The sequence below is a fragment of the Geotrypetes seraphini genome, chromosome 19 (assembly GCF_902459505.1).
Source record: "Geotrypetes seraphini chromosome 19, aGeoSer1.1, whole genome shotgun sequence".
Taxonomy (NCBI): Eukaryota; Metazoa; Chordata; class Amphibia; order Gymnophiona; family Dermophiidae; genus Geotrypetes; species Geotrypetes seraphini.
In genome coordinates, this window is record NC_047102.1 from 19,831,351 (window position 1) to 19,846,165 (window position 14,815).

Sequence of the window (14,815 nt, forward strand, 5' to 3'; positions counted from 1 at the left end):
TGTGTGTGTATATACATGTGTATATATATTTATCCCAGGACAAGCAGGCAGGTATTCTCACTAGTGGGTGATGTCATCTGATAGAGCCCCGATATGGACGTCTCACAAGCATGTCTTGCTTGAAGAAACTCAAAAGTTTCGAGATGCCTGCACCGCGCATGCGCCAGTGCCTTCCCGCCTGATGGTCCGGGCGTGTCTCCTCAGTTCTTTTCTTTCCGCGGAGCTGAGAAGTTTTACTTCAATTCTGCGCTGACTGAATTTCACGTTTTTGCCTTCTAATTGCAGCAATTTTGGGTTTATTTTACTCTTTATCGTGTATTTTCTTTATTTTTATTCTTATTTTAAAAGAAAAAAAAAATTTTTTTCTTCCGGCGAGCCGGCTGGGTCGGCCACGTGGCTCAGGCCCCACATCTTCGATCTTGCGGCGGAGCTTTTTCGTCCTATGTCCCGGCCAATCACCGGTTTTAAAAAGTGTAGCAAGTGCCAGCGCGCGATTTCGCTGACGGACCCGCATCGACGCTGTCTGCAGTGTCTAGGTCCAGAACATTTCCCGAAATCGTGCCGGCCTTGTTCCTCTCTTACAGCACGGTCGTTTAAGCGCCGCTGTCTGTTGTGGGAGTCGATGTTTAAGATGGAAGCTGCTAAGGAACCTTCAGCTTCGACGTCATCGACCGCTTCGCCTGTCCATGCGAAGCCAGCTGCTACTCCTGCTACTCCGGGCCTTCTGAAGCCGGCTTCGTTTGTTCCGGTTTCGGCCCCGAGTTCGGCGCCGGTGCCTGTCCCCGTCTCCTCGACTCAGGTACTGCCTTCCACTATTCCACCTGTGGTCATTAAGGTGCCGAAAGCTTCCAAGCAGAAGCACTCGACCACGAAGGAGCGCGAAGACCGTGCTGGGGGACCCCCTTTCGGTGCGGAACCCCCCATTTCGGCTTCGCTTCGATCCCTGCTCGAAGCTCAGTTTGTAGAGCTCATGCAGACTATGGGACCCAGGTTAATTGCCTCCATCCAGGGTGACCCTCCGGTCCCGACCCAGGGGGGCGGACCACCCCCTCCCCCTCCTCCTCGTCGATCGATCTCGCTACTTGGCGAGGAGGAGCGGCGAAGGGCGGCCGGTCCCCTGAGGCGGGCTTCAATTAGCGACATGCCTCCCTTGGAGCCCATTACGCCCCCGCGCCAACATGGTGCTGTTCCCCCGCCTGATAATCGAAGCCCTGGGCATAGTAGATCTCAGGAGGAATTCTTCCGCACTCTGTACCAAGCCTGGGCTGCATCGCGGGAGGCGGCCTCGATGCCGCCCCTTTGCTCTACTGCTTCCAGTCCTATTCATTCGCTGGAAGCTTCAGGGGACCGTGTGAAGCACCGACATTCTCGCTCCCCCTCCAGGCACCGGGAAGGGCATCGATCCAGTCACTCGTCGAGGCACTCCTCACGCCATTCTGAGGTTTCGCCACAGAAGAAGCTGCCACGTCTGGGGTACTCTTCCTCTGAATTGTCACCCCCGGGGGGGCCGGAGTACGAGGAACCGTCTACCTCTTACTCCCCTTGCCGCTCCCAGGTTTCTCTGGATCCTGAGGCTTCGACTTCCTCCAGCCCATCTCGGAGGCCGGTACTGACAGACCAGTTGTCCTTTTCTTCCTTTCTTCGACAAATGGCAGATGACTTGGATGTTACTTTGGACACTGGGTCTCGGTATTCGAAGGAGTATCTCGACACCATGCACTTGCCTCATCCTCCTGCGGAGTCTCTTCGGTTTCCTCTCCATAAGTTGCTGGATCAAACATTTATGCGATGCTTTGAGACCCCGTACTCGATCCCTGCGGTCCCGAGCAAGTTGGATGCCAGATATCGCATTGTTCATCATAAGGGGTTTGAGGGGGCCCAACTCTCTCACCAATCCCTGCTGGTCGAATCCTCCCTCAAGCGTTCTCATCCCTCTCAGGTCTATGCATCTGTGCCGCCGGGTCGAGAGGGCAGAACGATGGATAAGTTCGGTCGAAGAATTTACCAGAACTCGATGATGGCTTCACGAGTTCTCAATTATAATTTCTTCTTTTCTTCATATTTGGAGTTCTTCTTACCGGTCCTCCGCAAATTTACTCCCTTCATCGACTCCCAGGCTCGATTCGAGTTTGAGGAGGTGGTAGCCTCGCTTTCCCAGCTGCGCCTTCAGCTGATGCAGTCCTCGTACGATGCCTTTGAACTCTCGGCACGTGCTGCCGCCTGCTCCGTAGCCATGCGTCGCTTGGCATGGCTTCGAACGATTGATATGGATCCGAACCTCCAGGACAGGCTTGCCAATGTACCTTGTGCGGGTGCGGATCTGTTCGACGAGTCGATCGAGACCGTAACCAAAAAACTTTCTGACCATGAGAAGTCTTTCCAATCTATCCTTCGGCCTAAGCCCAAGCCTCAACAGTCTCGACCTTCTAGACCGCCCTTCATCTATCAGCGGCGCTACACTCCACGGCAGGCTCCTCCTGCGAGACAACCGGCGAAGAGACAGCCTCCCCAGAAGGCTCAGCAGAAGCCTCAGACACCGGCTGCTCCCAAGGCTACTCAGCCGTTTTGACTCTATTCCAGGGAGCATAACCGGCCTCGTTCTGCATCCTCCTGTTTTTCCCATCGGGGGTCGCCTCCACCATTTTTATCATCGATGGGAGGCTATTATCACAGACCTCTGGGTCCTTTCCATCGTAAGAGAAGGATACTCTCTTTAATTCCATCAGGTCCCTCCGGACCACCCTCCAAGAGAGTATCCTTCCAACTTGATGCAGACCGCTCTTCTTCTTCAAGAGGCTCAGGTTTTGCTCCGGCTTCGGGCCGTCAAGCCGGTACCGGTGGATCAGCACAACCGGGGTTTTTACTCCAGGTACTTCCTCATTCCGAAGAAGACGGGCGACCCATTCTGGACCTTCGGGTCCTCAACAAGTTTTTGGTCAAAGAGAGGTTTCGCATGCTGACCCTCGCTTCTCTCTACCCCCTCCTCGAGCAGAACGACTGGTTATGCTCTCTGGATCTCAAGGAGGCCTATACTCACATTCCCATTCACCCGGCTTCCCGCAAATTCCTCAGATTTCGGGTGGGAAATCTTCATCTGCAGTATCAAGTGCTTCCATTCGGCCTGTCCTCATCACCCAGAGTCTTCACGAAGTGTCTGGTGGTGGTGGCCGCTACACTCAGGAACAGGGGTCTTCAGGTATTTCCCTACCTCGACGACTGGCTCATCAAGGCCCCCTCAGCTCCAGAGGTTGTTTCGACGACCCTCGCCACGATTTGCTTCCTGCAGAGTTTGGGCTTCGAGATCAACTTCCCCAAATCTCGTCTACAGCCGACCCAGTCTCTTCCCTTCATCGGGGCGGTCGTGGACACCATTCAGCTTCGAGCATTCCTTCCTCCTCAGCGCCTGGATGCTCTTCTTCATCTCTGCCAGTCTGTGTCTTCTCGCCAATCCGTCTCAGCGAGACACATGATGGTCCTCCTGGGCCACATGGCCTCTACAGTTCATGTGACGCCATTTGCCAGACTCCATCTCAGAATTCCTCAGTGGACCCTGGCATCTCAATGGACTCAGGTGTCGGATCCATTGACTCGACACATCATCGTCACTCCTGCTCTTTGGCAGTCTCTACTTTGGTGGATGACCTCTTCGAATCTATCCAGAGGTTTGCTGTTTCACACTCCTCCCCACCAGAAGGTTCTCACGACCGATTCCTCGACCTATGCCTGGGGAGCACATCTGGATGGTCTTCGCACTCAGGGATTCTGGACCAGTGCGGGCCGACTCCATCAAATCAATCTTCTGGAGCTCAGAGCCATCTTCAATGCTCTTCAAGCTTTTCAATATCTGCTTCACGACATGGTGGTCCTCATTCGCACAGACAACCAGGTCGCCATGTATTATGTCAACAAGCAGGGGGGCACGGGTTCGGCCTCCCTCTGCCAGGAAGCTCTCAGTCTGGGATTGGGCGGTCCGCCACAACGCCTTCCTCAAAGCTGTCTACATTCAGGGGAAGGACAATGTTTTGGCAGACAACTTGAGTCGTCTCCTACAGCCTCACGAATGGACTCTCCATTCCAACCCCCTTCATCAGATCTTTGCAATATGGGGGACGCCTCAGATAGACCTATTAGCGGCTCCCCACAACTTCAAACTGCCTCAGTTTTGCTCCAGTATTTACACTCCTCATTGCCTCGAGGCAGATGCCTTTCTACTGGATTGGGGGAATCGCTTCCTGTATGCGTTTCCTCCATTTCCTCTCATTCAAAAGACTCTGGTCAAGTTGAGATCAGACCATGCCACCATGATTCTGATTGCTCCTCGGTGGCCCAGACAACCTTGGTTCTCCCTTCTACTTCAACTCAGCAGCAGGGAGCCGGTACTTCTTCCAGTGTTTCCTTCACTACTTACTCAACATCAAGGTTCACTGCTTCATCCCAACCTGCAGTCTCTCCACCTGACAGCTTGGTTCCTCTCAACGTAACCCCTCACCAGTTTTCCCAGGCGGTGAGGGATGTCTTGGAGGCTTCCAGGAAGCCTGCTACTCGTCAATGCTACTCCCAGAAGTGGACTAAATTTTCTTCTTGGTGTGTTTCCAATTCTAAGGAGCCTCAACGAGCCTCTCTATCCTCTGTATTGGACTATCTTCTGCACCTGTCTCAGTCTGGTCTCAAGTCGACATCTATACGAGTCCACCTGAGTGCTATTGCGGCTTTTCATCAGCCTCTACAAGGGAAACCTCTCTCCTCTCATCCTGTGGTTTCCAGATTTACGAAAGGACTTTTTCATGTCAATCCTCCTCTCAAACCGCCTCCAGTGGTTTGGGTTCTCAATGTTGTCCCTTTCTCAGCTTATGAAACCTCCTTTTGAGCCTCTGAGAAAGGCTCCATTAAAGTTTTTCACTTGGAAAGTGGTTTTTCTGGTGGCCCTCACATCGGCTCGCAGGGTCAGCGAGCTTCAGGCCTTGGTGGCGGACCCACCTTTCAGAGTATTCCATCATGACAAGGTGGTCCTCCGCACTCATCCGAAATTCCTACCTAAAGTGGTCTCTGAATTTCATCTCAACCAATCCATTGTACTTCCAGTGTTTTTTCCAAAGCCTCATTCTCATCCTGGAGAATCAGCTCTTTACACTCTGGACTGTAAGCGTGCTTTGGCTTTCTACTTGGATCGCACCAAACCACACAGAACTGCTCCTCAACTTTTCGTCTCCTTTGATCCAAGCAAGTTGGGACGACCCGTATCGAAGCGCACCATCTCCAATTGGATGGCGGCTTGTATCGCTTTCTGCTATGCCCAGGCTGGACTACCCCTTCCCTGTAAGGTCACAGCCCATAAGGTCAGAGCAATGGCAGCCTCGGTAGCCTTCCTCAGATCGACACCGATTGAGATTTGTAAGGCTGCCAGTCCTCGGTTCATACATTCACCTCTCATTATTGTCTGGATACTTTCTCCAGAAGGGATGGACAGTTTGGCCAAACAGTGTTACAAAATTTATTCTCCTAAGTTGCCAACTCTCCCTCCATCCCATTGAGGTTAGCTTGGAGGTCACCCACTAGTGAGAATACCTGCCTGCTTGTCCTGGGATAAAGCAATGTTACTTACCGTAACAGTTGTTATCCAGGGACAGCAGGCAGCTATTCTCACGTCCCACCCACCTCCCCTGGGTTGGCTTCTCGGCTAGCTACCTGAACTGAGGAGACACGCCCGGACCATCGGGCGGGAAGGCACTGGCGCATGCGCGATGCGGGCATCTCGAATCTTCTGAGTTTCTTCAAGCAAGACATGCTTGTGAGACGTCCGTATCAGGGCTCTGTCGGATGACATCACCCACTAGTGAGAATAGCTGACTGCTGTCCCTGGATAACAACTGTTACGGTAAGTAACATTGCTATATGTGTGTGTATATATATGTGTGTATGTATGTATATACATGTATATATATGTGTGTGTATGTATGTATATATATGTGTATGTATATACATGTATATATGTGTGTGTATATATATACATGTATATTAACGTATATATACATATATGTGTGTGTGTATACATGTGTATATATGTGTGTGTGTGTATACACATGTATATATACACATATATATATACATGTATATATGTGTGTGTGTATATATACATGTATATATGTGTGTATGTATATAAATGTGTGTATATATACATGTATATGTGTGTGTATATATACATGTATATATGTATATATATACATGTGTATATATATGTTTGTGTGTATATACATGTATATATATGTGTATATATATATGTGTATATATATATAAGTATATATGTGTGTGTAAATATACATGTATATATGTGTGTGTGTGTATATATATATACATGTATATATGTGTGTGTATATACATGTGTATATATGTGTATGTATATATATATATGTGTGTATATACATGTATATATATGTGTGTGTATATATACATGTATATATGTGTGTGTATATATACATGTACATATATGTGTGTATATATACATGTATATATGTGTGTGTATATATACATGTATATATGTGTGTGTATATATACATGTATATATATGTGTGTATATATACATGTATATATATGTGTGTATATATACATGTATATACATATATGTGTGTGTATATATATGTGTATATATACACATGTATATATGTTTGTGTGTACACATATATATATATGTGTGTGTATATACATATATATGTGTGTGTGTATATATGTATATATATGTGTGTGTGTATATACATGTGTATATATGTGTATATACATGTATATATACACACACACATATATACATGTATATATACACACAAATATATACATGTATATATACACACATATATACATGTATATTTACACACACATATATATACATGTATATACACACATATATATATACACACATGTATACACATATATACATGTATATATACACACATATAGATACATGTATATATACACACACAAACATAAACATATATATATACACACACATATATACATGTATATAAACACACATATATAAATGTATATACACACACATACATGTATATATACACACATATATATACATACACACATATATATACATGTATACACACACTCATATATACATGTACATATACACACACACATATATATATACATGTATATATACAGACATATATATATACATGTACATTTACACACACTATATATATATATATATATATGTACACACATATGTATATATACATACAAATATATATACATGTATATACACACACATATATACATGTATATATACACACACACATATATATACATGTATATATAGACACATATATACATGTATATACATACATATATACACATGTATACACACACATATATACACATGTATACACACATATATACACATGTATACACACACATATATATATGTATATATACACATATATATACACACATATATATACATATATGTATATACATGTATATATATGTATACATATATGTATAAATATATGTATACATATATGTATATACATGTATATATATACATATATATACATGTGTATATATATATGTATACATGTATATATATATATATATACACATGTATATACACACACACATATATATACATATATATACACACATACACATATATACATGTATATTTACACACACATATATACACACATATATACACAGGTATATATATATATACACACACATATATATACATGTATATATATACACACAGGTATATATATATATACACACAGGTATATATATATATACACACACATATATATACATGTATATATACACACACATATATATAAATGTATATATACACACACATATACATGTATATATACACAAACATATATATGTATATATACGTTCATATACATGTATATATATACATATACACACACATATATACATGTATATACATACATGCACACATATATACACATATATATACACACATATATATACACATGTATATACATACACACACATATATGTATATACACACACACATATATATATATACATGTATATATACACACACATATATACATGTATATATATACACACACATCTGTATATACATGTATATATACACAATATATATACATGTATATACACACACATACATGTAAATATACACACACATATATATACATGTATATACACACACATATATATACATGTATATATATATTCACATACATATATACATGTATATATACACACACATATATATTCATGTATATATATACACATATATATATACATGTATATTTACACACATATATACATGTATATATATACACATATATATACATGTATATATACACACACATATATACATGTATATATACACATATATATACATGTATATATGTATATATACACATATATGTATATATACGTGTATATATATACATGTATATATACACATATATACATGTATATATGTATATATACACACACACGTATATATACATGTATATATGTATATACACACATATATATGTGTGTATATATGTATATATACACACACATATATATATATATACATGTATATACACACACAAATATATATACATTTATATACACACATATATACACACATATATATATATGTATATATACACACACATATATACATGTATATTTACACACACATATATACATGTATATATACACATATATATATTTACACATGTATATACACAAATATATACATGTATATACACACATATATGTGTGTGTATATATATGTGTATATATACATGTATATGAATGTATATATACATGTATATATGTGTGTGTGTGTATATATACATATATATATGTGTGTGTGTATACATATATATATGTGTGTATATACATATATATATATATATGTGTGTGTGTATGTATATACATGTGTATATATATGTGTGTATGTATGTATATACATATATATATAAATGTATATGTGTATATATATATGTATATATATGTATATGAACATGTATATACACACACATATATATACATGTTCATATATATGTCTATATATACATATACATATATACACACACATATATACATGAATATTCATACACACACATATATACAGATATATATACACATGTGTATATATTCATATGTGTGTGTGTATATACATATATATACATACACACACATATATATGTGTGTATATATACATGTATATATGTATGTGTGTATATATATATATGTGTGTATATTTACATATGTGTGTGTATATATATACATGTGTATATATATGTGTGTATATACATGTATATATATGTGTGTGTGTATATACATGTATATATGTGTGTGTGTATATATACATGTATATATATGTGTGCGTATATACATGTATATATATATGTGTGTGTGTGTGTATATACATGTATATATGTGTGTGTGTACACATGTATATATATGTGTGTTTATATACATATATATATATGTGTGTGTGTGTATATATGTGTGTATATATACATGTATATATGTGTGTGTAAATATACATGTATATATATGTGTGTGTATATATACATGTGTATATATGTGTATGTGTACACATATATATATATGTGTGTGTGTGTATATATGTGTGTATATATACATGTATATATATGTGTGTGTAAATATACATGTATATATATGTGTGTGTGTATATACATGTGTGTATATATATATACACACACATATATGTAAATATACACACACATATATATATACACACATATATACATGTATATATACACACATATGTGTAAATATACACACACATATATGTATCCACACACACATATATATATGTACATATATATATATATATATTTATATAAATATATATATATATATATATATTTTTTTTTATTTTTATTTTTTTACATGCAGTCCTATGCCTCTATCTTTTTTGACCATCTTTATTTTTCCTAAAGATATAGCCCAATATAGTTGTGTTCCATTTGTGGGAGATATTGAACCATGTCTCTGTGATAGCAACAGTATCTAAGTTTGCCTCTATCATCAGGGCCCTGGAACTTGTTGCTAGAGGATGTGGTAATAATGGTTAAAGTTCTGGGTTTAAAATGGTTTGGATATGTTTCTAAAGGAAAAGTCCATAGTCTGCCATTGAGACATGGGGAAACCACTGCTTGTCCTTTGATTGATAGCATGGAATGTTGCTACTATTTGGGTTTCTGCCAGGTGCTTGTGACCTGGATTGGCCATTGTGGAAACAGGGTTCTGGGCTAGATAGATCACTGGTCTGACCCAGGATGGCTATTCTTATGTTCTGGAAAGTTGTCTGTGCTACAAGTTTTGCTATTTTAGGCCAAGCTACTAGTCCTCAGATGGATTACAACATCAATTTAGCATCCTTATTCTTCTCTGATCATGCTTAGTAAAATCCTAGAAGGACCATAGACCTTATCTGGATTGAGATCCCATGTCTTGTGAGTGCTTATGGAAATTATATAGCAATAAGTGTCAGCTGTTTTCCTGCTAACATGAGTTGACTAACAAATTTCAGTACAGACTGCAAAAAGATGATCCAAAGCTTTGTTTTCTAAGAAATGAAGAAAAGAAATCTGTACAATTTGTGCTAGTATTTTGTAAAGACACATTGGAGTCCATGTTTCTTTATAAATTAAGCTATTAAAAAGGCACCTGCTTGCCCTTCATATATAGGCAGCATTTTATAAAATGACTCTCAGGTTGCTTTGAAAGTCAGACAACCAAACTTGTGAAACTTTTAAGTTGCTGTGACCGCAAGAGGCAGGTACTATTCTGTATTCTCTCCACTGCCTCCTTCCTGCCTGTTGGATATGTCTCATCCATTTATATTCTTCTTTACTGCATTGTTCTCTGTACTGAAAGTTAGTATAGCAAATGTGTAAAGTAGTGTAAGCAAACTCATTCCAGAAACTCATTTTCACTTAATCACACAGATATTTTATTTGGATACATTTTTTTCCCAGTATTTATTTTGAGTTTTGAAGATCCATTTTGATATTGGTTCTGCTTGCTTCTTCCATTTATGCTTGTTTCTAAATTTGAAGTTTTATACAGGTGATGAGATGATCTTTATTTTACACTCTTCCGGAAGTAACATAATATCTCAAAATATCCATAGAATATCCTCACCTGTTAAGAAAACCAGAAATTATAATTCTTGTGACCAAAATACTCATATTGCATTCTTAGAGAAGTCAAATATACAGGGAAAGTAAGAGGCACTGTGGACCAATCTGGAAATAAGGAAAGAAAAATGTATTTACATTGATGTGATATGCAGTACAGGCCTCCTTCACAGAAGGGAACAAAGATTTAATTGAAGACATTTAGAATATACTGTAGCTGTAAAGGGGGAAATATTACTAACAGGTGATTTTAACATGCCAGATGTTGATTGGGGTATCCCTATTGTGGCGTCTCCTAGAATTAGGGAGATCATTGATTCTCTATAGGGAGAACTATTCCAGCAGCTGGTAATGAAAATGGGGCTATAGCTCTTATAAATGGGGAGATCATAAGGGGGTGATCATCTAGCATCCAATGATCACCAGTTGGTGTGGTCTAATATGTATTAAGATAGGTATGGAGATGATTAATTCAAAAGTAAAGGTTCTAGACTTTAAAAAAACAAACAAACTTTATTCAGATGGGAGATTACAATAAGAAGTTGTTAAGGAGCTATTGTAAGGACAACAAACAATTTTGTAAGGAAAGTAAATAAAAGTAAGAAGAAAAGTAGGTTGCTTTGGTTCTCAAAAGGTAGCAGATAAAAAGGTAAGTAAAAAAGAACTAAAAGAGATTACAGACAGAGGAAGATAGGCAACGTTATCTGGAAAAGCTAAGATAAGCTGATAAAGTAGTCAGGAAAGCAAAAATGCAGGAAAAAATGTTAATGATAGGAGGAAGTGCAAAAATGGCATTGTGAGATTCAAAGGTGAAGGTGAGGAATATGTAGAAGCTGATAAACATAAGGCTGAGTTGCTTTACAAATATTTGTGTTCCATGCTTACAACTGAGAGCGGGAACACAGAGGAGAAACACAAATAGGATGGAGGTGTGGTAATCCCTGAATGATTTTCAGAGGACTGTTTGTTAGGAACTGGCTAAATTAATGGTTGACAAAGTGGTGGGGCCAGATGGCATACATCTTAGGGTACAGAAAAAAGTTAGGTTAGTTCTGGTGGCTCTGCTGGCTGACCCTTTCAATGATTCTGTTGTGAGTGATCCCAGTTGTCTGGAGATGGACGAATGAGGACCCTCTGCACAAGAGCAGCAGCAAAGATTGGGAACTACAGGTCAGTCTGCCTCTCTCTCTGTTCTGCATGTGGGACTGCAAAGCCCTTTTATATGCTTTTCTGCTGCTAACAGAGGCATGTGGCTACTGTGGATGGAGCCATGGATAGTCACATGGCTCCTTAAGGATCTGGGACAGACTTGAGGCAGCAGTAGATCTGGGGCAAAGGAGGACAAGTTGGAGTCCTATGTCAGAGACAGCAGAGGATCCAGAGCAGTGCTTAAGTAAAAGTTGGGTCCTCTGTTGACTTGACTGTGTGTCCACTTCCTCTTCATCCATCAGCATGTCTTTCCTTTCTCTTCAGTTTCTTTTCCCTCCCTTCCATCCATGTGCATTTTCTCCTCTTTTCTTACCTTCCTCTCCATCCCATGTGTAGCATATCCCATTCTCCTCCATTCATATCCAGCATTTCTCCTCTCTTCCCTCCCACCCATCCAGCCAGCCCTACCAACTCTCTCCATCTTCCCAGTTTCCTCAGTCCAATATTGCCTCACCCCCCTCTCTCCCTTCTCCCCAGGCAAGTCCAGCATTTCTCCTCCTCCTAATCTTCCTCCTTCTGCCGCCTTCCTGCTGCCTGACTAAGTCCAGAGTCCATGAAAGGCCCAGCACCAGTGCTAACTTCAGTGATGAAGTCTTGTTTAAGGCTTAATTCTTATTTTGTTCATTGTTTTTGTCCATTTTTTTATTAGGGTTTCTTCTTACTTTTCCTTTCTTTCCCCTCTTCTCTCTCAGGCACTAATGTTACCTTTCTCTGTATCTTGTAGTCCCCTCAGACAATGTTTTCCTTTTCTTCCCATGCATTCTATTCTTCTGGCACCAGAAGACACTCTTTACCCCTTTCCATACTTCAGATATCATTCTTTCTTTCCAGCACTTTGTGGTTCTTTCTGTATGGGCCTCTAAAATTGTCAGTGGATTATCTATCTTTTCACTCAGCACAAAAATCAATTTTTCCCCTATTTCCCACCTCTAACATCCTCGGGAAAATTTTCTGTCCTCACTTACAACCTCAGTCATCCATTTTCTTTCCTTATCACACCTGTCTGGTCACTCAACTCTTCTCCTTATGTTGTCCTTGAATTAGCAAGGAACGCATCTTATCTAAGCAGCCTTCTCCTCAGCTAGCTGTCCAGACCTGATAATCTTAAAAGGCCCTGTGCAGTTCCTATTTCACAGCAGAAACTGGGAGAGGAACTTGGCAACAGCATATATGAAGCACTGGTTACTTTACTTTATCCTTTGCATATATTTTGCTTACACCTGTATGGGTTCAAAGCAGATTACACAAAGACAGTGTTTTCCCCAGAAATGTTTTCAAGCCGGGTGGCATGAAAAAGTAGCCGGGTGGGGCGGGATTGGGAAATTTGGTGGTGGGGAAAATTAACCCCCTCTTTTACTAAGGTGCACTAGCATTTTTAGCATGCGCAAACCCCTGCTGTACGTAGGAAAACTAACGCCAGCTTAATGCTGGCGTTAGCATCTAGCGCGTGTGGCAATTCTGCACGCGCTAAGTGCACGCTAAAACCACTATCGCAACTTAGTAAAAGGAGCCCTAAATGTGTACTATTTTTATTAGTTAATTATTATTATTTTCCAATGCTCGATATGACTTCCTTTTTTAAGGTTTGACACTTGTGCCAGAATATTTTTACTAAATTTAAGAAGTATCCAATTCTAGAAGGGAATAATTAGATATTTGCCCTCTTTCAAATGGTACAGAGGTTTAAAAAAGGGAAAGGTCTTAATGAGGTCATTAGGTTCAATCTAGACATTTATTTCTGCATGAATTTAAACAACTAAAAAAAAAAAAAAAGATAAATATAGCTCATCCAGTCATACAAGAAATGGCTCTACAGCAGGGGTGCCCACACTTTTTGGGCTTGCGAGCTACTTTTAAAATGACCAAGTCAAAATGATCTACCAACAATAAAATAAAAAAAAACCCACAAAACTCACTGTACGCAGAGAAAATGTTAATTATTTATATTACACAGGTTTTCAAAGAGGTCAAGGCAGATGACTTTATGCAATGTCACCTCAGGAACAACTATACAAAAATAGACAAATATACCCCCTCCCTTTTTACTAAACCGCAATAGCGGTTTTTAGCGCAGGGAGATGCACTGAATGCCCTGTGCTGCTCTCGATGCTCATAGGCTCCCTGCGCTAAAAACCGCTATTGCGGTTTAGTAAAATGGGGCCATAGTGCAAAATATAGACAGATTTTGTGCAAAAACGGACACATTTTGATCACTAAATTGAAAATAAAATAATTTCTCCTACCTTTTTGTCTGGTGATTTTCATGAGTCTCTGGTTGCACTTCCTTCTTCTGACTGTAAATTCAATATTTCTTTCTTTCTGCCCCTCCCCTTTTCTTTCTGTCTCTCTTTCTTTCTCTCTCCCCCCCTGCCTGCCTGTCTTTCTCTCTCCCCCTGCTCCCCCCCAAGCCATCGCACCAATTTCTCCATTTCCCC